The sequence below is a fragment of the Aedes albopictus genome, chromosome 3 (assembly GCF_035046485.1).
Source record: "Aedes albopictus strain Foshan chromosome 3, AalbF5, whole genome shotgun sequence".
NCBI lineage: Eukaryota > Metazoa > Arthropoda > Insecta > Diptera > Culicidae > Aedes > Aedes albopictus.
In genome coordinates, this window is record NC_085138.1 from 236,827,201 (window position 1) to 236,852,915 (window position 25,715).

Sequence of the window (25,715 nt, forward strand, 5' to 3'; positions counted from 1 at the left end):
AAATGGAATTCTCGGCGTAGGATCTACAACAGTGGTAGCTGCTTCTTCCGTTGTTGTAAGGAAAATACTCTGAAGTGATTTCTTGATTCTTTTAGAAGAATTGCTGACAAAAACGCTCGGAAATAATATCCGATAATACATGAAATAAAAAGAGGTTTGACTTCGATAGCTGTCGAATCTTTTGAAGAATGTCTCATTTCTATTGGAAATTATCAAATTATCTCGACTACTCGTGATAGTATCTCCAAAAGCATTACTCAATAAATTCACCAAATGCCATAATCTCGGAATTGGGAATAATTATTTTAGGAATTCGTTGGAGAAATTCCTGCACTCTGGTGAAATCCTTTCAGGGATATGAATGAAGGTGGATGAATCTGAATTATTATGAGATGTTTTTTGTGCTATGATAGTTTAGTTAGGTTGCATTTCGCAATCTAAACATCATTTTTATAAAATTCCTAAAAAAAACTGTTAGGAAATACGTTTTGTGAGTCTATACTTGTGACGGGTAGTGTATGTTAGATTTTCTACGCAAACCTCTGAAATAGTATTGGAAGAATGCTAAAAAGAAAAATGACCTGACAAATTTCCAAAAATTTCCAAAATTTTTTTTTAAGAAATCCTTGGATGAGCTTCTGAAATTTTCCATAAAACTTCTTGAATAATTTCCAGAGGAACATCCAATGAAATATGAGGACATATTCTATACTTTTCATGTAGCCTGTTCAGTCAAGTATTTCTGAAATAATTTTAATTATAGTAATTAAAATTATAATAATAGTTATAATAATTCCCGTATTTTTTTCTGTAGAACTGCGGCAACTTTAAGTTTCTAAAAAAAAACTTGTAGTAATTTTAGACAGATTTCCTTAGAATAATCTTTTGTTAACATTTCTCGTGGAAATCTGTGTTTTTTTTAAACCCGTGAAATTACTGAATTAAACAGTAAAATCGTCAACATTATTTTTTGGCAAAATCTGCTACAACTACCAAAACTCTTAAAGGGGTTCGCTATATAATTTTTGAACATTTTTCAAACGACATCTTGAAGCTTGTTTTCCAATGATATTTATTTGGCCATTTTCTTCTGAAGTTCAGGCGTAATTTCCTCCGAAACTCAAAGCTTCGAAAAATCAAGGCTTTTTTTCCTGAAAAGTTTTTATTTCTAGAGTTCTGATTTTTCTTAAAATAACGTAAAATTGTAGAGAAATGCGTGATTTATAAGTCCAATAGCAAAAGTGCTGTATTTGAAAGTCTATATCCTAAATATAAACAGCCTTTACACAAGATACAAGATCCTAGCTAATCCTACTTATTAAACAGTTATACTGACTTCATGTGTTCGGTAAATAAAATTGCCGAAACCCACCTGGGTCATACGTAAAATTTGGGCTGATAAAATCGGGAAGAATTTTTTTATATGCTCAACTACAAAGCGACAAAATGGTCTCTTACAAACCTTTGTATCTGGCATCTGGGCCTCTCACTTAAGAGAGGAATTCCTGGAATCTGTGAACGAATTCCTTGAAAAACCTCTATGAATTTTTTTATGAGGAATCACTGGAGAAGTCCTTGGTGAAATTCCAGGTAAAATTTCTGAAGGAATCCCTGGAAAAATCCTAAAGAAATTATCCGAGTAATTACAGGACGCGCCCCTCAGGAACTCCTGAAGGAATTTCTGTAGAAACGTCTTGAGGAGTTCCCGTATAAATCCCTTTAGTAATTTCTGAAAGAATCCCTATTACAATCTCCGGAAAAGTCCCTAGAGGCATTCTAGATGAATTCCTGGAAAAAATCCTGGAGTAATTTCTAGAAAAATCTTGAAGGAAATCTCATTGAAATATGTGAAGGAAACGCTGTTAGGATTTCGGATGTAATTCATGGAGAAATCCACGAAAAATTCTGGGGGATATCGGGAGCAATTCTTGAAGGAATCTCAGTAGAAATGGCTCGAGAAATCACAAATGAAATTCTTAAAACAATGCCACAAGAAATATTCCTGTAGGAGTAGCACCAGATAATTCTGGATTACACCTAAGAGGAATCACCAGGAAAGTCGTGGAAGACGCCCTATAGAGAAATCTATAAAGAAATCCTGGAGAAATCACCTGAGGAATTCCTGGATAAATTGTTTGAGTAATTTCTGGGAAAATATTGATCCATATATTTTTCCTCAGAAATCCTTAGAGAGATCCCCAGAGTAATCCCTTAACGAATTCTCGGTAGAATGCTGGAAGAATCTCAGCATAAATTCTTGAAGGAATCCTAAGAGAAAATTCTTAAATTACTAAAGAAGTTCTTGTAGAAATTACTGGAAAAAGTCCTGCGGGAACATCAGCAAGATTTTCTGGAGGTTTCCCAGCAGGAGTTTTGAAGAAATTCCAAGAAAAACTTCTAGAGGTATCACAGGACGAATGCTAGGAAAACTTCGTAAGGACAAACCTGAAGAGATTCTTATCAAAATTCCCGGAAGAATTCCTGGAGGAATTCCTTAAAGAACACCAGCAGAACACCCTTGAAGAGGAATCCCTCCACGAATTCCTGAGAGGCAGGGATGGCATGCTCCTCAGTGTGAGTGCAAGTGTGAGCGGTTTGCAGCACTGTGCACAATTTCAGTGCGGAATGCCATCCCTGCTGAAAGGTTAATCTTGCGCGACACACCAGTCGAACATTGCCAAGAAAACAAATGCTCCAAAATATTGCCATGTCAGCGAGCGCTATTTTCCCGCAATGCAATCCTTCGTTAAAACCGTAAGCGCAGGAGGACCTTCTCCATTCTGCGATTCTGCGAATCAAGACCCGCGCCGCCACTCCGCTTGAAGGTACCTCTGGGGGTCGTGATTCGCAAATCGCACCCAGCCATTCAGTCAGTCGAAGTCGGTGCATTTCAGCACTGCTGTTTCAAAGGGGCACCCCTTTTTCGGAGACTGATATTTGGTTGTGCTTTTGCTTTTTTGTTTTGTTTCGATGACTCCTTTCGACTTTGCGCCAGGTTCTTCGTAGGCTGCGCTGCCACATAACAACACGAAAGTTGCATTTCGGATTCGCTGGTTTTGTGCCTACGTTCTCCTCACGGGAGTGTTTGGCTCCCCAACGAGGGGTCCACGGGTGGGCCTGGGCGGCGAGGAAGATGTATTAATGCGATTAACTTTTATTTGTGTGCAGTCTTCTACACAATTTCCATTGATCGTGGAGCTCGTGTAGACAATTTTTCATACCTACCTACCCGCCGAACAGAATGACTCTTTCTATCGCGAATGCACCGCGTCATCAATGGTTACCCGAGTAGGAAAGTATTGGGGAAGAACAAATCATCATGTGTTACTTAGTGATTTTCTTAGGGCCTACACACAAGTCAAACGGTTGATCAAACATCGTGTGGCCAAACAACAGGTCGCTCTGATTGACGCAATGTTTATCACAAACAATCAAACATAGCACAAGTTTGAGCGAGTTTTTCGACCGTGCGGCCAGGTTTGACCAACCGTTTGACTGGTGTGTAAGCCCCCTTAGGCATAGAGTATCTTCATGCCCGCCATACGTACACATGTCAGGCCAAACATTTCAATAGGTCCTATCTGCATTTGAGAGGCTCTCTTTGTTCACTTTCTCTTTCAATAATTGCAATGTAATGGAACACTTTTCAACTATTTTTGCAATACAAATCAAAAGACGATTGTTTTGACCATCGTTCAATGCAAGGAGACAATCATAATACAAATAAACAGCTGAGATATTAACGAAAGAAAGGGAAACCAAAGAGAGCCGCTCTTCTGCAGATAGGACCTTTAGACATGTTTGGCCTGATGTAAAATGGTCATTGGCGAAAAAAAGCTTTCGGTTAATAACTGTGGAAGTGCTCAAAGTACACTAACATGGAGAGCAGGCTCTATCTCGCTTAAGACGTAACTCCAGAAAGAATAAAATGCCGATGAAATTCAAACTAAGATGATCGTGTAGAATATTAACCCATAATTTTTACCCGGGTCACCACCCCGACTCCATTCGGCGTGAACCGGCGCAGGGAATAGCTAATGATCGCGCGAAGATCGTTATCGTTTTTCGATGCAGCCAATCGGCTCGGTTCGAGGTTCGGAGTTCGACCGATAGCTGAATGCTGAATCGTGTCAAACCGGGCCTGTCCTATCGTACCTACCTCGCTCATAGTACTAGACTTTCAGCTGGTTGTCGCAAAATTTTTCGGAACCGGTTCTCCGCATCGAAGCCGGTCTATCTACCTACCGACCATTCCAGTCAGTCTCGCGGCCCGGCCAAGCCGGGTCGGGCACTGAGCAGGCAGTCGGGATCAATAACTTCGAGAGCGAAATGGTCACCACGCAGTTTGGGAGACCCGTTTCGAGTCTGGGCTGATGCCGGGGCGCGCCTTTGGGTTCAATTTTGGTTTATGAACGAACGTGCACCAACCGTGTAGAAAGGCTCCGGTTGATTTATGGTGGTGACCGTAAAATGTTTAACATTTTATGACAGACATCGCATCGCTTGGAGGATGATTGATATTTGTAGTTTTAGTTGGATCATAATATTTTAGATTTTCATGTGCGCCCCCTGGGTGGACGTTTCGTATCTTTATTAGTTTGAAAGTGCGATTGTTGGGATGCCAAGAAGTTATCTGTTATAATGTGTATGTTGTACTTGAGTCGTGAGCTGTTTAATGATTTTCTTTCTAGGTCGTGATTGTACATTATCCTCTCCTTCTTATGTACATTGGCTTATTGTTTGTGAGAAAATACAATCAGGGAACATATAACACGGTACCACCCACTTTCGGACCCATAATTCAGCAGAAGGCCCATCTAGCTTGAGGTTGATTGACAGCCCGTAGTTGCTACTTCAGTATTGCCAGATCAGCTACACTCACACTAAGAACCAATGTGATAACTGCTTGGGACTAACTGATATCTTCAGTGTGTGAGCGTTGATAATCTTCTTTTTAAGGTGAAGGTATAACGAAGCCTCTCCTCGAATTTTCAAGAGCACAAATCTTAGGAATCGAATGATGGATTACATTGAAAAGTTGATCGATTAGTCACTAGTGGGTGACCAATCGATCAACTTTTCAGCATAGTGCGATATTTGGTTCTTCAGATTTGTGCTTTTGAAAATGTAAGGTGTGGCTTCGTTCTATATTCACCTTAAATCGAATGGCGTCTGCTATGTCGGATTGCAGGTCAATGTAGGGAAGGCCGTTGAGTTCTGCGCTTGCACAAGGTCATGCGGATGTCGGAGAGTAATTACGAAATGGCTTTTTTTTGGCACGGGGTTCACGCATTGGTACATGGATGCCAGGTGTTAAGTGACCGATTTTAGGAAGATTACTGATGATGTGGCATAATTCGCTTGGTTGTATAACTTGTAGACGTTATATAATAGATTGTCACTGTGCACACTGGCTCCAGCTCCATATAAGGGCGGCCATAAATATGATTTTCTCGAGTTTTATGGTGAAACCGCTAAATTTGATGCATATGTGCAATTCAATTGCGTTTTTGTATTGTTTTATTAAAAATAAGCTCAATCGAGTTCTTGGCTTTACGGAGCCGAAATTCATTATTTTGCAGTTTCAGTTACCAACTGATTTGGATATACATACTAATATTAGTTTAGGTGGCCCACGGTAGTCAAAACTGCTCAAAAATAGTGAAACACACATAATGTGATGGATAGAGAGGGTAAAAGTTGGGAAAAAGTATTCCCTTCAATGGGTATTTGCTAGTTTTTTGAGTATATTGAAGGTACGACACTTAAGTGACTACCAATCGGGTCGCAAATGGTCGCAGCTAAATTCGCAAGTAAAACATTGTTTGAGATTATAGTGAAATTTTATAGAAGAATGTCCGAAGGGCTCGGATGGGGAAACATTTTTTTCTGGCTTGTTGGAAATTTTCAGTTTTTATTTTTTTTGGAAAAAGCATCTAATTCAGTTACACTTATTCAAAAAAAAAATACAAAGAAAGGCATCTAAATTTGTGAAAAAAACATCGATTTCAACTATGTAAGAATCGAACACAATCAACCAAATACATGTCGAATGGATGAGGCTTTTCAATAGAAAAATATTAAATAAAATGTCTATTCAAGAACATCTACTTTTATGAGCTCTGCGGGAAAGTTTCGGCATACATTTGATAAAAGTAATGATTGACCCTAGTTATTAAAGCATAAAACTGTATGATACCGCAATGATATCACAGTTTCATTGAGACCAATTTTTTGGATTAATGACCTATGGCGGAACCACTGTGCTGTGCGGAGAAAGCTAGAAGGAAGAGAAACGGCCTTTATCCAATCCGTTTCCGGTTCTAGCGATGGCTACAAACATGCGAATATACATTAGATGTACAGTCGAGTCTCCTATTGAACGCTGCCACCCACTTTACGCCCACCGCAATTTCTCAGCTGTCTTGTATCCAAACCAGCTCATTTTTTTTAGTGCAGGCACATCCCGAGTAGAAGTAAAAATCAGAACAATATCATCATTTGATATTCCTCAGTGAAGTACTCAAGATCATAATTAGCTATTGGTTTGTTTGACATAAGAGATAAAAGATCAACAATAAGATCAAAAATTAGTATGGGGAAGAACATAATAATATCTCATTTTGATGTTATAAGATCAGACTAATATCTGGGGAGATCTGGGTTGTAGCACATCTAACCAATATCATAAAATGATCTGACAGATGGATTAGAGTAAAAAAAAAGAAAAATTGCCGCGACCAGAATCGAACTTATGACCTTATGATTTATGAGCAGTGACATTACCACTGCACTACGACTCATATCTGAAAATAGAAGGTAACAAGAGCATCAAGTTCTACGTTTTCCAAGGTCTTTGCGAGTCATGGTAGTTGTATTGGTTTGGTCCCGCCATGTTGTAGATGAGTGTGTGAAAGAACTAATTATGATCTTGAATAGTAGTTTTCAGATCTTACAATTTTCGGATTTATAGATGAATGTGTCAAAGAACTGATTTTGATCTTGAGCAGTAATTTTCAGATCTTTCGAATTCTGCATGTTGCAGATGGAAATGTGAAGAGCTAATTTTGATCTTGAGCAGTATTTTTCAGATTTCTTAATGATAAATGTTCTATTGCAGAATATTAATACAGTTTCCACCCAAAATTTGTAAACTGACGTGATGGTATGGAAAATAAAAATGAATTAAGGCTATTTTGCATATTTTCCTAAACTAAGAGAGCACTTTTCTCTAGATGATTTCACATATCATGCTCTTTCTCTGAATTGTTAACAAAGCTGGTGATCCAAACTTTAAAAACGACATGCGTAGAAACATGTTTGGTTTATTTTGCGCCTAAAACAGGACGAATTTCCACCAATAGGACGCAATCAGTGAAGTACTAGATTGTAGTAATGAGCTGAATTTTTGTATGGTGAGAAGGTGAATCTAGTATGTACTTCACTGAACGTGCTCTATTGTGAACTGTCGCCCAGAAAAGCTTTGGAAACATTTAGAAGATCGTAGTCGTCACGACTATCGTCTGTTCGTATACTCCATGCAGAATCGCTACGCAATTCGTTGGTTGAAACTCAAAAAGCTTGTCTTCTGCAGCGATATGTTTTGTTGAATCTAGAATTAAACGATCCGTTTTTCGAAATGGACGTATTTCGCTTAGCGGGCCGATAAAGTTCCCAAATTGTCCGGTGATTCATTTATTGGATTCGTACCACAAATGCAAGCTCGACATCGAGATCCAGCTCATGTTGTCATCGGACTCAATTGGAAAGGCTCTGCTGGTTTACTCACAGTGAAATAAAATAATCAAGAAATTAAGAAATAATTAAGAAATGTATCAGATTAAATCAGTATATATTTTTATGCCTTTTTTAAAGAAAAGCAAATATCGATTATAAGCAGAGTAATCGGCACATACTCTGTTTTTTTTTATCAATTGCCGCATCCATAAACCCGCTTATTGAAAATGAAAGCCACTTCTACTTCCTTTTTGTCCTAGTGCTCGTTTGTAAAATTTGTTGTGTACATAAGGGAACATCTATTCATTGTGTAACGTTAAATTCGATATCTTTAAACTCGTTGGTTGGTTCATTAGGAACTGGCGGAATCCATAATGTGCTTTTGTATGATAACTCCAACTTTTTTGTATGGGTCGTAACGCTAGGCTGTATTCCCTATTCCCCTGGAGCGTTACGGAATTTATTGAACCCCTATCTCCTGAAGCGTTGCACTAGGCTTTCCAAAAATCAAATTAAGTACTAATTTTGAAATCATATCACGATGAGATATTGAGTAGATATTTGGCAACTTTTTGAATATCTCATCAATATCATATTAGGATATGACATAAAAATTTGATCGTTTCAAGATATGATTATGATATTCACGTCTACCCGGGGTCACATACAAAAAATGAACTAAATTGGTTAGAAGACAGCCTGGAAAAAGCGGTGGGCGTAAAGTGGGTGGCAGCGTCTAATAGGAGACCCGACTGTATATGTATGTAAAGCAGAGCGAGAAAGTAGATTGAAATAAACAAAGTAGAAGGAATGGTACGATGAACTTCTGCATATCAGAAGCGGCAGCCACTAGATCATCTAGCCCGTCTAAGCAAGAGGCCTCAAAACAATCTTAATCACAGATCTTCTCATGTCGTTAAGGAATACGTTTGAATGATTCCCAACAAATCGCTTCGAAATTTATCTAATTTCTTCAAAGACATCAATTCAAAGCAAACATTCGTCATTTAAAACTGTTCCTTCACAACTCTATGATTGTGATCTTAACATTTCTTCAATACTTATCGGAGCATAGTGCAAGTTAGTAGAGTTGTCAGACTTGGAATATTTTCTTTCTTGCGATATCCGAACAGATTTAGACTAAAATCTTGCCAAATCAGTGACATTTTCTGGTGGATTACTGTGGTGTCGTACTGCGTCGGACTCGATTATCCGGAGTCAGGATCTGAAGCTTCCCAAACATATATCTGGCAAACGGAATGATGTACCAAGCAGAAATTTTTACCGATTGTTAATCAGTGTTAGATTGACAAAATGTCAAAATTTCAGCTTCATACGACATTCAGTTCCCGAGATATACGCTTATGCCACATTCCACGCACTTCTACACCGTGCTTTTTGAACTTCGTTGAACGATATTTTAGTGCTACAGCTATCGATTTTTAATCTTTTTGCACCAAAATAAAGATTATTACTTCTATTTTTCTTGTAGCAATTGAAACTTTGATAAATGTTCCGAGAAAGTAGCAAATTTCTTGTCGTTAAGTCAAAATTTACCGTTTTTTGCGATGGTGTCCCGTTACGCTCTTTTTTTTTGGTGTTTCTTGAAGTAAAAAGTTCCAATTCACATTTGCAAAGCATTAAATGAATCTTCTAATCAAATCTGATCGTTTGATATACTGGTTGGCATGTATTTAACAACATAACCATTTTTGGAAGCAAAAGTTTGATTCTCGCGCAAAACGTAACGCGTGGAATGTGTCTTATGTATAGTTTTTATAGACATGATCAAATTTATATCGAGAGTATTTGTAGACTTCTTCTAGCATTCATCGCGAATACCTGAAAGAGTTGTTGCTGGATTTCTTCTTAAATCATGGTTGACTCTCCAGCATCGAATATAAGAATTAACATAAGTTTCCTTCTCGTGCTCAAGTGTTCCAAGCGAAAAACATCCCATGTCGTTTGTCTATGTCGCATATATAATACTGAAAGCGCTAACGTGAGTCACATTTTTAGATATTTGTTTTCGTGAATTTTAACATTTGATAGTTCTTCACACAACGCCAGTATCTGAGATTCACGAAATTCTCGGTGGTATCCATAGATTTTTGGATAAATCCTCGAAAAAAAAACTTAAAGAAGTCATGCTAGAGGAAATCAAAAAGGATTTCTTTAAAAAAAAATCCCTAGAACAATTCCCGTTAAAATCCTCAAAAGAATTCTTAACAATATTCCTGGAGAAACCTCGGGAGGAAGTGGAACCGCTAGAGAAACTCATAAATAAATCACTAAATAAATCCCTGGTCTATTTACTAAATATACCCACGGAGAAATTCATGAACATAAACAAATTCTTGGACAATTACCTTAAGAGATTCTTGGATGCATTTCCGGAGACACCTCTAGAGGAATTAATATACTATAAATATTTCAATATCTAAAATTCTAGAAGAATCCCAGACGAAATCATAACGCTCATCGACTGAGGTTCTTAATATTCGGAGAAATTTTCATCTTCGTAGTCATCAATCAGTCAATCCTTCCCCAGGATATTAGAACTGGCAATCATTATCATACTGAATTCTCGATTCTAGCATGATCAGTGATTTTTGTAATTTTTAACGGATCAGAGAACCGAGTCTTCAGAACCAGAACGATTGTGAGTCATGTTTCCTTTGTGGTCTTCTTGAAAAAAATCCCGCAGAAATCCATGCAGGTATTTCTGGATAAACCTTTAGAATCCCAAAATAACCACTACAATGGCAGACTTTGGTACCTACTCACGATTTTAGGCACACACATCTCTTCGTAAACAAAACCACCAAAACAAGCGCACCTGATCTTTTTATTTTAAGCTTTTTACAAGTGAGCAGGAGCTTCTTGAGATTTGTGCGCCTGAAGTTCTGGTTACACTGTTGAAGCGGGATTTCAAGACGTTTGTCCTAAAAGAAATTCCCGTAGGTTTCTGCTTAGGTGTTACAAAAATAAAAGAAATTTAATTATTACAAAGGATTAACATATCACGACACATAGAATCTAACAAACGCACATACAAGAGACATTGCTAATTGACACAACACAACACAAAACATAAATGTGCCCGCCCAGTTATCCAGATTGATAACATCTTCCGATCACAGGATGACGAGGTTTCATTAATTGGTTTGGGTCCATCAGTCATCCTGGACTTGGTGTTTTGAACGATATTTCGCATTTTAGTTGTCAGTCATTGTTTCTGCTTTCATAGCTCGTTTTTGTCTAGGAAAACTTATCATAATCGGGGTTCGATACTGGAGCTCAATAACTTGAAGTCCGTGACAGGGAAAGGTTTACATCTCTAGTACTTGTCTGCTGCCCGAAATGGCCTGAAAGTTGGTAATCAAAGTGGAATTGCATTTCATGGGCCTCTATTTTTGCAGAACCCTATAAATGTGCATTAAATTAATGGGAATATATACAAGTTAAAATAAATCATACAACACAAAGAACGCATGAATAATAAACTTATAACACATCAAACAATTATTCTGTCTTATAATTGTAACAAATATTTATATCCGTAACACAGGAACCAAACACAATCAAACGATTAAATAATGCCCTACTTATATCCAACATTTCTGTGTTTATTACATACACCCTCTTCAAGAGGAAACGAAGTTCTCATTCCCAAATGAAAATCTTAGAGGAATCCCCGGAGATATCCCTACAAAAATCCCTAGAGAAATTCCTTGAGATATCTCTACACGAATATCTCGGTAAATCCCTGGTGAAACCCTTGAAGAAAAGCCTAGATCTAGAGAGATCCTTGCAGGAATCTCTACAGGAATCAGATTAATCAGTGGAGAAATACTTAAAGGAATCCCTGAAAAAAAAAATGAAATTTCTGGAGAAAAATAGCTGAGTACAAACTTATGGAGCTCGCTTGAGAAAAAGTGATTTGTTAAACTTTTGAACAGCAAAAATATTAGTTGGGAAGATAGAGTGGGACGGTGCAAGATGAGTCATCCTAAGGATTGATCATCATAAGTTTGTTAATACAAATCGAATTTGTATTCACCCTTCACTCTTGAATATATTAACCATTCTTAAAGTTTATAAAAGGTTCATAAAAAACTATACATAAATTTAAACAATCAGTTTTCAGAAACGATCAATTTCGCTCCGAAAAAAGTGCAGAGCGAAAATTTGAATTTCTTATAAGGTGACCCATCTTACCTTATTAGAAATTCAAATTTTCTAAAAAAAACGGCATAGTGTTCGATTTTTTTATATCCATCCGTATTTTACATTCAAATTGAATAAACAGAAGCTACTAGTAAGCATTTTAATAATTTAATTTGAAAACAAAAATGTTTACGTTTTGGGTGGTCATAAAACGACTTGAAAATCTATGTTCTCATAAAAAATATCATAAATTTATGTAATTACTTTGCTTGATTGAAGCAGGGGACGAAATAGTCTTCAAATGTTTTATTTTATAAATCGTAATGGGTTCAGCGTTGCCAACCTTCTAGATTTAGCTGGATTTATACAGCTTTTTGAGATCTTTACAAAATTTACTAAAGTCTGAAAGATCCGGATATTTGTTTTCGGGATTTGTAAGGTTTTTTCTCGGAATTTGTAAACTTTTGATCGAAATTTGTAAGGTTTTTCACATGATCCGGACTTTTCCAGACAAACTTCCTAAATCATCCAGATTTTTCGAAAATTGAGCTGGTGCCCTTGATTAGGTCCCCCGGTTGAGCGACAATTACAGAAAACAGTTAAGGAGAACAGCACAAATGCATGAGGTGCTCCACGTTGGGCGCTAAACTACGAATAAAACGAACGTAACCCTACAAATGCGCAAAAAACATCATTAACTAACAATATACAACACACATATTGTGCCAAGTTTATTTGAATAACGATGATTGAACCAAGGATGGCGAGGTTTTGTAATTGTTCTTGATCCATCAGTCTATCCTACTATCGTATTTTCTTCTGGCAGGTTGCTTTTGTTTGCAGTTTCGGTTGCTTACATAGCTTGTGTTTTGTCCAACAATTTCGAATCCTAGGAGAAGACACCACCTCCCCCCCCCCCCCCCCCCTCCGGTTTACCATTCCGATTTTAATACAAGATTGTTAACATTTTCATATTAGTTTTTGGGGAACGGTTTGCATGTCTTGTAGATAATCGTTGTCCGAATTGGTCTGATGCCTTGGAATTTGCAGTCGTTATTTTATTGCAGATGATGCATAAAAGATTATAATATACAAATCGTAGGTTTGTTGGATGAAAAAGGTAAAGTACCTTCTTCTTCTTCTTCTTCTTCTTCTTCTTGGCGTAACGTCCCAACTGGGACAGAGCCTGCTGTTCAGCTATCAGCGTTCCATAAGCACTTTCACAGTTATTAACTGAGAGCTTTCTCTGGCAATGATCATTTTGCATACCTTATGTTCTATGCTCCTTCATGAAAAGTTCCTGAACCAACCGGAAATCGAGATCGTCACCCTCAGCAAGTCCATGCTGAATATCCACGCTTTTACAGCTGTGGCTGTAGGGGCCCTAAAAGGTACCATAAACCGGGATCAAATTGTTCAGCGGGGTGAAATTGATCAATCGGGGACTAGATTGTAATTCCACTCTAGGTCTAGCAACTTCTATACGACGTTATGATCATTAAGTTCTTCATTCAGTTATGGATGCCTAGAGATGAGTTTGGACTGTTCAATTTTTAGAAAAAGTTAGTTTTACATTATTTTTTTTATGTTTTTCAATGTGTTTCTTACTTAGATAAAACCGTTGGTACTAAACAACTGATTGCCACTAGTATCAACTATGGAGTTTCTGTGTTAATATTTTTATAAACTCTTATGATGTAATTCTGGATAAGAATCAGTTGTTCAACTGTTAGATATTACTTTAAAAGTTAATTTAATGTGGCTGAACTCGCTTTTTTCATAGGAAATTGCCTACATTCAGGCGTTTACGTGTCAATTTCAAAAGTTAATTTAGCTTTTTAACTGCCTAATTTACAAGTTGTAAGATTTTTGACGCTTTATTCGTGTACAGAAGGTCAAAATTAAGTGGAAAAGACAGTTTTAAATTTTAACTGATGTTTAATTGTATGCTGATCATTTTCACATCAATGTGATATTTTCATTTATGTGGGTTTGAAGTCATTGAACTTTATGATAACATTTGTTGAATCAAAATTGTTTGACATAGTTTTATAGAGGTCCACCTAGTCCTGTTTTATCAGAAATTCTTTTGACAACTGAATTGAATTGGTGCTCCCGTTATCAGCAAAAGTTGTTTTAAAGTGATCAATTTGACCCCGGTTTACGATTTTATTAGAACGGTTGTCCTTATATTCTTAACTCTAGAACAGTTTGGATGACCTATAGCACGGTTAAAAATAATATCATTAACCTTTTCTATTGTTTTGTGAGCCAAAGCTTTCAGAATCCGTAAAGTCTACAATATAATTACAATTAGGAAAGTAATGGACTCATAGGGATTACCGCTCCTTCTGAACTTTTCGAGTTCAGGACGTTCTAAGCTGGTTATTTGAACATCAACTGATATAGCAATAAATGTTCAATAACTTTGTCAAAAACTGATGGGCCTGGATTCAGCTTATCCAGCTGTTTGTCATTTTCAAAACATACTTCAGCGTGTCCATATTCCATGCCCATCAGCAGAACCGATTCGATGCGAGTCCGATTATGAATCGCTAGCCGGTTGGTTGCGTGAGTTTTGCTCATCCAGCAGCGCTCTACTCTACGGGGCAGGTGCTGCGGAAGGTTATTGTTCTGCTGATGAATGTTACTGGTTGCTGTGTGTCGACGTCGTCATCGTTGTCCCCCTGCGTGCTTCGCTCAGCACAATTTCAACCCTGGCCCTGCTGGCGGCGTACGTGGGGATGACCACTTGTCGACGAACGTGCCGCCCGTCATCGTCGCGTCTTTTGCACTCGCAACACTTTTCATCAAACCTGCTTAACTCGCGTGCGCTCAACGCTGGGTAACGGAAATTTGATGAAAATGAAAAATGTGGATCCTACCTAGTTATCGGACGAGACGAAACGAGCCCCTCCGCATTCGTTAGTTGTTATGGGGGCTTGAGGCGCAAATTAGGAGATTAATCGCGGCCGTTGGGGATGTGAGATTTTGTCGATTAACGATGAATCTTCGTGTGCTAGTCTCGCCGTAGACTCGTTTGCTCATTGTCGATATACCTGCTAGGTTTTAATTGTTGGTGAGCATTCGTACGAACGAACGAGGGAAAGCTGCAATTTTCGAACTGGAGTGTAGAGAGTAGGTCCGCCAATCAAGACGATTTTTCGGACGGACGTGTGGACGACGGGGAAATTTAGCGCTCGAACATGAAGAAATTGGGAAAGTATGTACAACTTATTTTAAACGTTTTGGTTGGACCAGTTTTTCCAGAAACCGACTGAATGCGCATTCCGTTTGCGTCAGCCCACCGGGGAATGGGGTCGAACCCGTCAGTAATGTGCCCAACGAACTTGCTGTTGCAGTACCCGCGCGAGTTAAGCCTACCACAACCGGTTCGTTTTAATACAACAAACCCCAAAAACCTGGTCAAAACGTGTGCAATATGCGACACCGTCGTCGCTGTTCTGTTATTATGACGATTGTTCGACGGCGTTTCAGATTCGACACAATCGCAATAGACAGACTGGGCTGAGTCTGACGAGTAGCAGCACCCGTGTCGTATTGTTGGCCCATGGTCGGTGCGGCGTTCGTCTGTGTGGTGCTGGCATGGCGCTCTATGGGCTCTGGTCTGGTGGTGGGAACATCGCATTAGGCATTGCTCTTGAAAGGAAAGTGTGCAAGAAGGAGATTTGGAGGCCTCCCAGCGTGCACACAATTTGGACGTTTGTTAGCCACAGCTGACGAAGTAAAAGTGTTATAAATTGTGACCGGCGAATAAGATGGATTGTGGAACTTGTGACCTTAGCGCCGTGGTTTTGTTGGAAGTGGGTTTCTGTTTCCAACTCGCGTCGCAAGATGGGTTGGTTGGCTGGAGAATGCTTTTTATTATAGCAGAAACGGGAGTCGAACATTATGTTCTTCTATGGAAAGTTGTCCAATCTATAACTTTTGAAATATGTTGACAACTTCATCGTTATAAAATTTTAATTAAATCTTTAAGAATCGATTTTAGGATTTGTAAGCCGACTAAAATTTTGGAACCTGCCAGTACTTTCTGAAGAATATTTGACATTAAATCACACATCGAAAATCATCCACAGTACCTCATTTCCATCGACTAATCTGTGATGAAAAATGCATCGAAAGCGTGATGAGCCACAAGAGAAAACGAATTGATGCGTACCTCTATGCCTCTCTAGAGCCCCAAATTAGGTTAGTTCCGAGAGTTCGAATTCGGGGTTAATTTGACACACAGACAGACACCCAAAAACAACAACTCAAACGCCATTGAAGAGTGAAACAAGTTTGTTACTTCCTCTGCTGCTTCCTCTCTTTCCGTAGTCAGCTCTATGATTTCTGATCGGTCTGTCGGTCATCACCTTGAGCTGTACAACCCAGGGTGTGATGGATGTGGTTAAACTAGCTGGGAAGATATCTGGTGGTATGTGAACTAGCTCCACGCACCGTCTCACCGTCCTCCACCGGGGAGGGAACCCTAATCAGCTGCAAACAGATGATCGTTAGCATTTACTCTTGTTTCTGACCGCGCGAGTGCGACGAATTTCGAATAAGGCTTGGACACCTTTCAAACGCGGAATGTCGCCGTCGGACCCGTGGCATTTGCAATTCAACCGGAATGACCTTGATCGGCGGAAACTGGGTGTACGGCGCGTTTGTCTAGGCAGGGTGGTCGATCCAATTTCACACAAAACTGCCCATTGTGTGGCGTAAAAATTGTGGTTCCGGTTGGGTCAGCAGCCAGCACCAGTTAGCAGTCAGCCGGCGCAAACTGCGTTTGACTCATTCGGATTGTTGTTAGTATTGTTGTGGGGCTGCGCTGCGCTGGAGGAGTGTCTAACAAACTGCCGAGAAATGTCTATAAATTTCTTAACCGCTACGCTGACTGCCCACTCAGATGTCCAACCTGCGGCCGGCGGTCGGTAGGTTCGTTCGAGTAAGGTGGTCTGGAGCCCGGAGTCCGAACAAGAAATGCAACGCCCATTCCAAAAGAGGAATGTTGGTTGGCGAACCAAACTCACTTTCAGTCGGCTAACTCCAGAAACGGTTGAATAGAAAGAATAGGAATAAGGCCGTCTAGAAGCAGAAGAATCTTTCTTGCATAATGGAAAATCCACCGACGGACGGGCGGCCGCAATCACTACTATGGATGTAGCGAATGACGGCGCAAGAAATGAAAATTACTGGTTTTCGTTCTTGCTGGAGCGCGGTCTGGCCCCACAGGGAAAGTTGCCTCCCCCAAAGTTCATGAATCTTGCGATAGTCTTTATCTGTACCCTACCCATCCTTGAGAAGGTAGATCGCAGGGGCATCTGATTGCCCTTTGAATCAGTTACTGACTAAACGAACGGGTGTGGAATGTTAGCGAAGCAAATTTAGTTTTTGTTTGATAGCAAGATTAAAGCATAGGAATGACCTCTCTCTTTTTGGCATTACGTCCCAACGCTGACGAAGCCTACTTTTCAGCCTTTTTGAGCACAAAACGATTACGGCACTGATTGAGTCCCTTCTTTGTGTTATCAAACGTGCTCATTTCTAACAAAAAACTACTGAACTTCTATTGAACAGAAGGAACAATCCCCCTATTACAAATTGTTTCCAACTCAGATAATTTTTCGAAAATATTCCGAACTGTAAATAGTTCCAAAGTGTAGACAATTTAGAAAATATTGATTTCATTTATACTCGCATTTTTAATCAGTTGCTCGCATGTCTGAACTCAGTTTGCTGAAGCCAAAATAATAAAATAATATATGCTATGTTTTACAGGTCTTTCAACAGGTGTTTTGGATTTCTGATCTTAATCTTTGTTTCTGCGAAATTGCTTGTACCGATATAATTGAACAACAGATATTAAAAATTTTGCAGGGATGAACCAGCCTCGGGCTGAAAATCCCCATAATAAAGACCCAATAATATGGAGCGGACCTGGTGTGATGGTTAGAACACTTGACTATCACGCCGAGGACCTGGGATCGAATCCCACTCCCGACAAACTCGCAAAATGTGAGTTCTTCCTTCGGAAGGGAAGTAAAGCGTGTGTCCCGAGATGAACTAGCCTAGGGCTAAAAATCTCGTTAATACAGATAAAAAAAGAGCCAATAATAATAATATTAAAAATATGCTTATATTTTTTTTTCTGAAGTTTATGGAATATTTTTTCCAAAATGTTTATCTACAATTTCTTTCAACTTCTTAACGGTGTTGGCAAAGGTTTCCTTCAGAATTTCGCTGAGTATTGAAAGATTAGGCAAGATACTTTCGACAGAATCTTCTAGCAATACTTCAAAAAAAAATCGAAAAAAATATTAAAATGACCTTATCGAAAAAAATAAAGACTCTGCCAAAAATTTAAATACGATCTTGCTATTTTTTTTTTTGAATAATTATGTTTTTCAATATAGGTCATTATTATTACAAGCATTTCTCCAAAAATCATGTATTCATATGTTCTCAATTGACCTAATAAGGTATTTCACAAAAAAGTAAAAAAAAAAAATCTCAGAGACTTCCACAACACGCCTTTGTCGCCAGCTAAGTTGATCCGGCGTGCCACTGTTCATATATTTCCACGCCGCCGAACAATATTTTTCACGCCGATGAGAAACCGACAAAGATTTTTGTTTCTCGCCTACACTTTACGAACCACCTGTTTAGACCTAATAGAAGTAATAGTGGAATTTTGTACATTTTTCTTGTTAATGTTTGAATTACGTTTTCTGAAATCTTTTCTGAATCTTTTGCAATATTTTTTTATGATTTCTGTTAACCCTCTAATACCCAAATTTTTTATTTTGATCTAAATATCATTTTTCGTCATCTAAAATCGATTTGAACATGTTCTGGAAGATGATTCTTTTTAATTCTCGATTTCGTGAATTTCAGTTTTTAATTTTTGTAATTTTTATTTTTGAACATCCCCACACTTTTATATTTTTCCTGGAAGCCAATTTGGGGAACGGATTTTTTGAGATGAAAACATTTTGAGATTTTATAATTATTGTTAAAATATTATTATTTTAAATTTTTTTCACAGATTTTTTTATTTTCCGTGTAATTTTAAGGAAAATGATTTTAGAGTGTATTCGATTCCCTTAAACTATTAAACAAGGATAGAATGATTCGGGAAAAAATTGAAATATGTTAATTGTAGCGATTCAATACAAAATAAACAATGACTTCTAAAAGGTGATCAAAACATAAATTTTTCAATGATTTTTAAAAAATGAAAATACGCTTTAAAATACACCTAAAATCATTTTGAGATATACAGAACAGTCCTAAATATCAGCCAAAAATATAAAAAAAATGATTTTCCACGAAACAAAAATTTAAAAAATGCTCAAACTATACCCCGTCTAAAGGCGGGTTTAGGTATTAGAGGGTTAATGATTTCCTACTGTAATTCTTTGAAGATCCTCGTTTATTTTTTTTTTTCAAAAGAGCTAAGACAGTTTCTTTTATAATTCTTAAGGGATAATCAACCAAAGGCTTAATGGTCTTCTCATAAGATCCACAAGGACATTCCCCTACATATTCTGTGCATATCTCTTGGGAGATTTTTATGGAAATTCTATATGGCATTCTTGGAGGATTTCCGTCGATATTGTTGGTTGGTGACTTCTTTACAATTCCCTCAGCAGATTCCCGCTTAAACTCTAGTGAGCCTACTCATGTTTAAGGCTGTGAATCGCCTATCCGATGACGAATGATTCAATTGATAATCCTACTAAATGTTTAATATAATGCATCGATTTTTTTTGAATTATGCTAGGGATTTCTAAAGATTCCTTTCAAAAATTTACCATGATTTTTTTCAGAAATTCCGCCAGCATTTCCTTCAGAATTTCTTTTAGAAGAACCTACAGAAATGACCAGAAATTCTTCAAGAAACCTTCTCTGCTTGAGAAATTACTCCAAAGATTGAAAATTTCACCGGGGTTTTTTTTTTTTCAGAAGGATTTCAGACATTCTTGCAGCGATTTTTTTTTTCTTATAAAGTCAAAACTGTTAAATTATTTAAGAAATTTCTCCAGGTATTTCTTTTAAAAAAATTATCCGAATATTGGTTCAAAAATAATTTTAATTAAGGGAGCGGACCTGGTGTGCTGGTTAGAACACTTGACTATCTCGCCGAGGACCTGGGATCGAATCCCACTCCCGACAAACTCGCAAAATGTGAGTTCTTCCTTCGGAAGGGAAGTAAAGTGTGGGTCCTGAGATGAACTAGCCTAGGGCTAAAAATCTTGTTAATACAGATAAAAAAAAATAATGCCTTTATTTTCTCCTTAAATTTTCTAAAGAATTTCTAAATCAAACCTTCTATGGATTTTGTCCTAAACGGTGCCATTGATTCATTATAGAAAGTCCATCGATTCCGGCACGCAAAAATTATCCATTTTCAACCCCACTCTCCCAATGGCACATGTTTTGTATGGAACCTCTGAAATTTGTTTATGGGGTTGTCACACTTTGCTGAACCCCCCTCTCTTTTAAAAGCGTAAATTCACAGGGGTTTCGTCAAAAATTTCTCCAGGGATTCACATATATCTCTACAGGGTGCGTGCCGTAATTTGGCACTAAACTTCAAACAGGGATATTTTATCAATGGGTTGCGATAAAAATATAAATCCAACAGCATCAAATACATCCCATATCTAGTGAACTGTAAAAAATATAAAACCTTTAAAAATCGAAAAAATGACGGCATGGCAAAGTGTTTTCACATCCTATGTTTCATAGTAGCGCACCCAAAAATATTTCGGGTTATACTATTTGTTGTGTGATCCAGAAGAAATCAGTAAAACGCATTGTGTAAAAGCCCCACAATGACACACGTAACGTTATTTTGAAGATAGGCTTGAAGAATTATTATTCAATTCCTAGAAACTTCTTCAGAAATTCCTTTGAAAATTTCTTGTAAGTTTTTTCTCGGAGTCTTTACATGAGTTTAAGTGTTTTTCCAGGGATTCCTTTAAAACTACGTTCATGAATGCCTCCAGGAATAGTTTCAGAATATCCTCTATTAATTTTGGTAAGGGGTTTCTTCAGGATTTTTTCCAAATGTTTATTTTAATTTCTTTTAAAAATTTAATCAAGGACTTTTTCCAGGTATTCCTCCAGGAATATCTTCAGTAACTGCTTCTCGAATTCCTTAAGGAATTTTCCTAAAATTATTTCAAATATTTCTTTGGGGATTTTCAAAGAATATTTTCAGGGATTTCAGGAATTAGACAGAAGATTTATTTGAAAAAATCTTCCAATAACTCAATCAGAAATTCCTCCACGGATTCCATCATTAACTGCTTTCTCAGAATTATATCCTGATACTCCTTCGGTATAGTCTAAGGATTTCTTCATGAATGACAAACAGGAAAAATTCAAAACATTGTTTTTGAATATGTTTTTCAAAATTTTATCTAGATTTTTTAATTTCAGCTTTTTTTCCGGTTCCACCAGGAATGCCATGGAAATTTCATAAGCGGTAACTGAAAAAAGTCCCTAGAAGGTTTCTTTTTGGAATTTCTCTTGCGGATCCTTCAGAAATATCTCATGAGATTCCTTCGGAGATTCCTCTTCAAATTCTTTCAGGTTTTTACAGAAATATTTTATGAAGTTATATTGAGAATACTAGAGAAATTCCTCCAGGGTTCCCTGAAGGAATTTCCAAAGAACTCCCTGGAGAGAATTGAATTTCCTGAAGGAATCCCTGAAAAAAATCTACAGCAATTCGTGCAGAAATTTCAGTCAAAGGTACTGGAGGAATTCTTGAATAAATCTCTCATTAAATTTCTAGAGAGATTACTGGAGGAAATTCCGAAGCAAACCCTGGAAGAACTCCTGGACCCTGAGATTCTTCCTGAAAAAAATTCTTGAAAAAAAAAATCTTAGGGAATTCGTGGAGGTATCTTTGAAGCAATTCTTGCTGAACTCATAAAAGGAGTTCCTGCATTTTTAGAAATTTTAGAAGTTCCTGCAATAATTTCGGACAAAAAAACGTAAATACATCACACCCCAAAGTTTCATTTGCATTATACTTTGAGAAAATATGACGCCGGCGTTGCTGACTTAAATTACTTTATATGTCGCCGCCGGTGAAATGTGCTCCCGACTAGAAAATTATAACAAGTTTTTATCATATGGTGATATGATGTTTTAATATTTCTCTATAACTTATTATGTTATAAACTAGATGCAGGATGATGTTAAAATAAACAAAAATTGAAACAAAAAGTTCACTGGTCTAGCCAATATAATAACTTAATTTGTTATCAGATCAAAATTATTTATAGCAAAATGTGATATGAATTTTATCCTCAGGATTACTAGTTTCAATCAAAATTTGATACAATTTTGCAACATTATTTCCAAAATCGAAGACTAAAACTAAATTATAGTACAATGAGTTACCATGCAACAAAATGAGATATATTTGAGTTATACTATTTTGAAAACATCAAGGATGTTGAACAAAATTATATCACAATCAGTTATAAATATTATGGTTTGTTAGGATTATGTTATATTTTTGTTTAAATTTTCTAGTCGGGATTCGGCGCACACGTCAGTCTCCAAGAACTTCTTTTTTCGGAAATACTTCCAAGAAATAATCCAGAGATTGCTTCAGAAATGTCTAGAAACCCACCAGAAATAAAACAAGCAAATATAGTAATAAATCCCATCTGAGGCTGCTAACGCTATTTTAAAATAAAGTCTTTGCTGAAGTTTGTAGGAAATTTCAAAACAGTGGCAAGAAATTCCCTTGGAAAATTTGCCTAAATTTACTTAAGGGATTGCGTGAGTAATTTCACCAACTCACTCACTCACTTATGTATCCTGGGGTTCACAAAGTACATAGGGCCAACCCGGCCAACGTAAAAGATCTCCATCCTGGGCGGTTGATCGCTTTACCCTCGACCTGGGCCCAGATCAGATTCCTATTGACATCCTTGATTCCCTTGTTAAGGCTTCGTCGCCACGAGCCCCAGTGTCTACCTCTGCTGCGATGAGCTGCCATAGCCTTCTTAATCAGTGCTCCTATGTAGATCTCGGTACCGCCATCTGACGCGATCTGATTGCCAAGATATTGAAGTTTTCGACCAGATTCTCATGAGGCTAAGGGTGCCCACTGATTTTCGTGGTTCAGACGTAGTCAGTGAATACCAAATAGAGGGTCTCTTGAAATTCGTTGACCTACTCCAGGATGATACGGAGTATGAACCCTCACTAAAACACCCTGCATCCAGTAAACTGGGAAAGTCACGGTGTCCCAGATATTACAGAATAGTTTATGCAACATTTGCGCTGTTAACTTGGGGTCAGCTTTGAGTATCTGTGCTGATATGCGATCAACCCCGGGAGCCTTGTTGTTGTTGGGCTTCATGCTTCGGATGGCTGATTTATTCGCCAGCATGGATAGGATTGACTCGGCTGATGCGCCGTACCCTAGGCGATTCATGCCACGATGTCGATGGATGGTCGGATGCCGAAACTTGAAGAAGTTGATCGAAGTGCACAAACCAATGTTCCTTTTCTAGAGCCAAATGCCGGAACTCGTTTTTTTTCCTTCTAAACCATAGGGGGAAAATCTGCAGGAAGGTCCGGGTAGTGCGGGATTAAGGCCGTCTTCTACAACAAAAGTAAAAGCCAGGACTACTCTCTCCTCGACCCACTAAACACATTCCTATGGCCTCCAAACCCTTCGTCTTTCCGGAACCGCCAAGAAGGCATTGCTTCAGAGAGGGGCTAACGCACATAGCACCCACAAGGTTAGCTGCGTAGCCTGCATTAACGAACATCGATGACTCGCTTTGTAGAGTCCATCACGATAGCATGCTGGCGCTTAGCCAGTTTCCCGAGTAGTCCTTTCCACTCCCTGGGTCGACCCCACGCCCGCGCCCAACTGTTTTGCAAGCATCAAGAACTGATGCCTACGTGCAACCAGATCTGACCTGCTGAAGGCAAAGGTAGCACTACCCTTGAGGCCCTATCAGCTACACCAGAAGGTTGCTGACAGTAGGAACTCCATCTGCCCCGGCCTTTACCAGGGACCCCTTTCCATCCGCAGGCTCGGATCCAACACAGTAGACCGACGCCACGACAGCAACACTACCAGGACGTTCTCTCCGCGGCCACTTAATCGCTGTAAGGGTCGATTTCGACCGCAGGGCACTTGCATGATCTACGAAGCCGACTCCGAACCCCTGGACCACCTCTTGTACTGCATCTGAACTAACCATTCTCCGAGTCCACGTGCCACCTCCTCTGTAGCTCCAAGATGATGTGGGTGATAGCCGTTGAAACGGTATTCCAGCCAAACCCATCCCTACGCTTCCTCTGGACAAGATTGTCCGGAGGTGTGTCCTCTTTGCATGTAGCTAACATGCGGTCACGCATTGACCGAAACGATGTAGATACTGTCGGAAGCAACCATGGCCTGAAAGAACCTGAGTCAGGTGAAATGTTACTTCCCCATGGCGCCTGTTAATCCAACTATCTATGTACATTCGTAATCTATCTGTGGGTCCTCCTTTCTTTGGTGGAACTGGCCCACCTGCGCTGCCATTTGACAATGGAGACCATCCTGGCAGTCTTGAGTCGCATTTCGAAGCACTCTTTGTACTCCCTGATAAGGATGCCAATAGGCACCATACCAGTGATGATGCAGAGTGCGTCGTGTTACACGGTACGGTACGCGCTCGCAACCCTCAGGCACATCTTATAGGCTGATACTGATACTTTCCAGCTTGTCACAGTAGTTTTCGGTACTTAGCGCCGTGCCCCACACCGGGCCGCTATACCTTAGTTTGGACGTAGCGACACTAGCCAGAAGCTTGCGCTTACTGGCGTACACCGCAGAGCTATTGAACATCATCCGGGACAGTGCCACTATAGCTGTGGAGACTCTTTTACAGGTGTAATCAAAGTGGCTACCGAAGCTAAGCTTATTGTCGATCATCACACCCAAATGTTTGACAGAGCGCTTCGACGTGATAGTGCAATCGCCAAATCCAGTATCTTGGACCTCATCCACGCCTCCACAACCTTGATCGAGTGGGTGGTACTCAACTCCACTTCTTCGATCGGTTCACCGTAGACTTCCAGCGTAACCCACCACCGCCAACTCTAACCTCAATACCTTTGAATCTTGTGGGACTCCTGAGGTTCTGTGAAAGCACTTCCGACCCACCTCTGTGTCGTATACCAGTACTCGATTCTGGAAGTAACTTCCAAGAATCTTGTACAGGTACCCGGGTATCCCCAGACGCAGGAGGGCATCGGCAATAGCTGACCATTGACCAACTTTCGCTATTGAACGCGTTCCTTACATCCAGTGACTACTGCAAAGTAGTGAATCCCCTTTCTCTTACGCTGGAGCGCTATCCTGGTGGTTTATGTAACCGACAGGATAGTGTCTACGGTCGACCTCCCCTTCCGGAAGCCGTACTAGCATATTGGTCTATATGCCTACGGGTCTGCGTGTGGCTTTGGCAATAGACTCAGGCTCTGCCTCTTCCATACTTCTGGGAAAATGCCTTCGTCCAGGTATTTCTGCATAGCAGACCTGAACATCTCGGGAGCCTCTGCAATACCTACTTTTAAGGCCAGGTGCGGAACTCCGTCCGGACCTGGGGCCTTACCTACGGTAAGGAACTTTGCTATCCCCGCAAGTTCCCTCTCATCATCGTCAGCCACAGTCCTAGGTTGTCCTACGCCTGTGCCTGGGTGTGATACCTACTCCTTTGTGACGGGGAGCGTTTTCACCTTGATTACTGGAATATAACAATACA

General features: G+C 39.1%; 1 long non-coding RNA gene across 1 annotated transcript in view; it reads right to left on the reverse strand.

Annotated features, from left to right (window-relative positions):
• The window catches only part of LOC115264570 (uncharacterized), a 40,441-nt gene continuing 14,726 nt past the window's right edge, over positions 1-25,715 (reverse strand). The window contains exon 2 of the long non-coding RNA XR_003896243.2: positions 1-25,715. This exon is cut by the window's right edge and continues 10,011 nt beyond it. This is a non-coding gene — a long non-coding RNA (uncharacterized LOC115264570).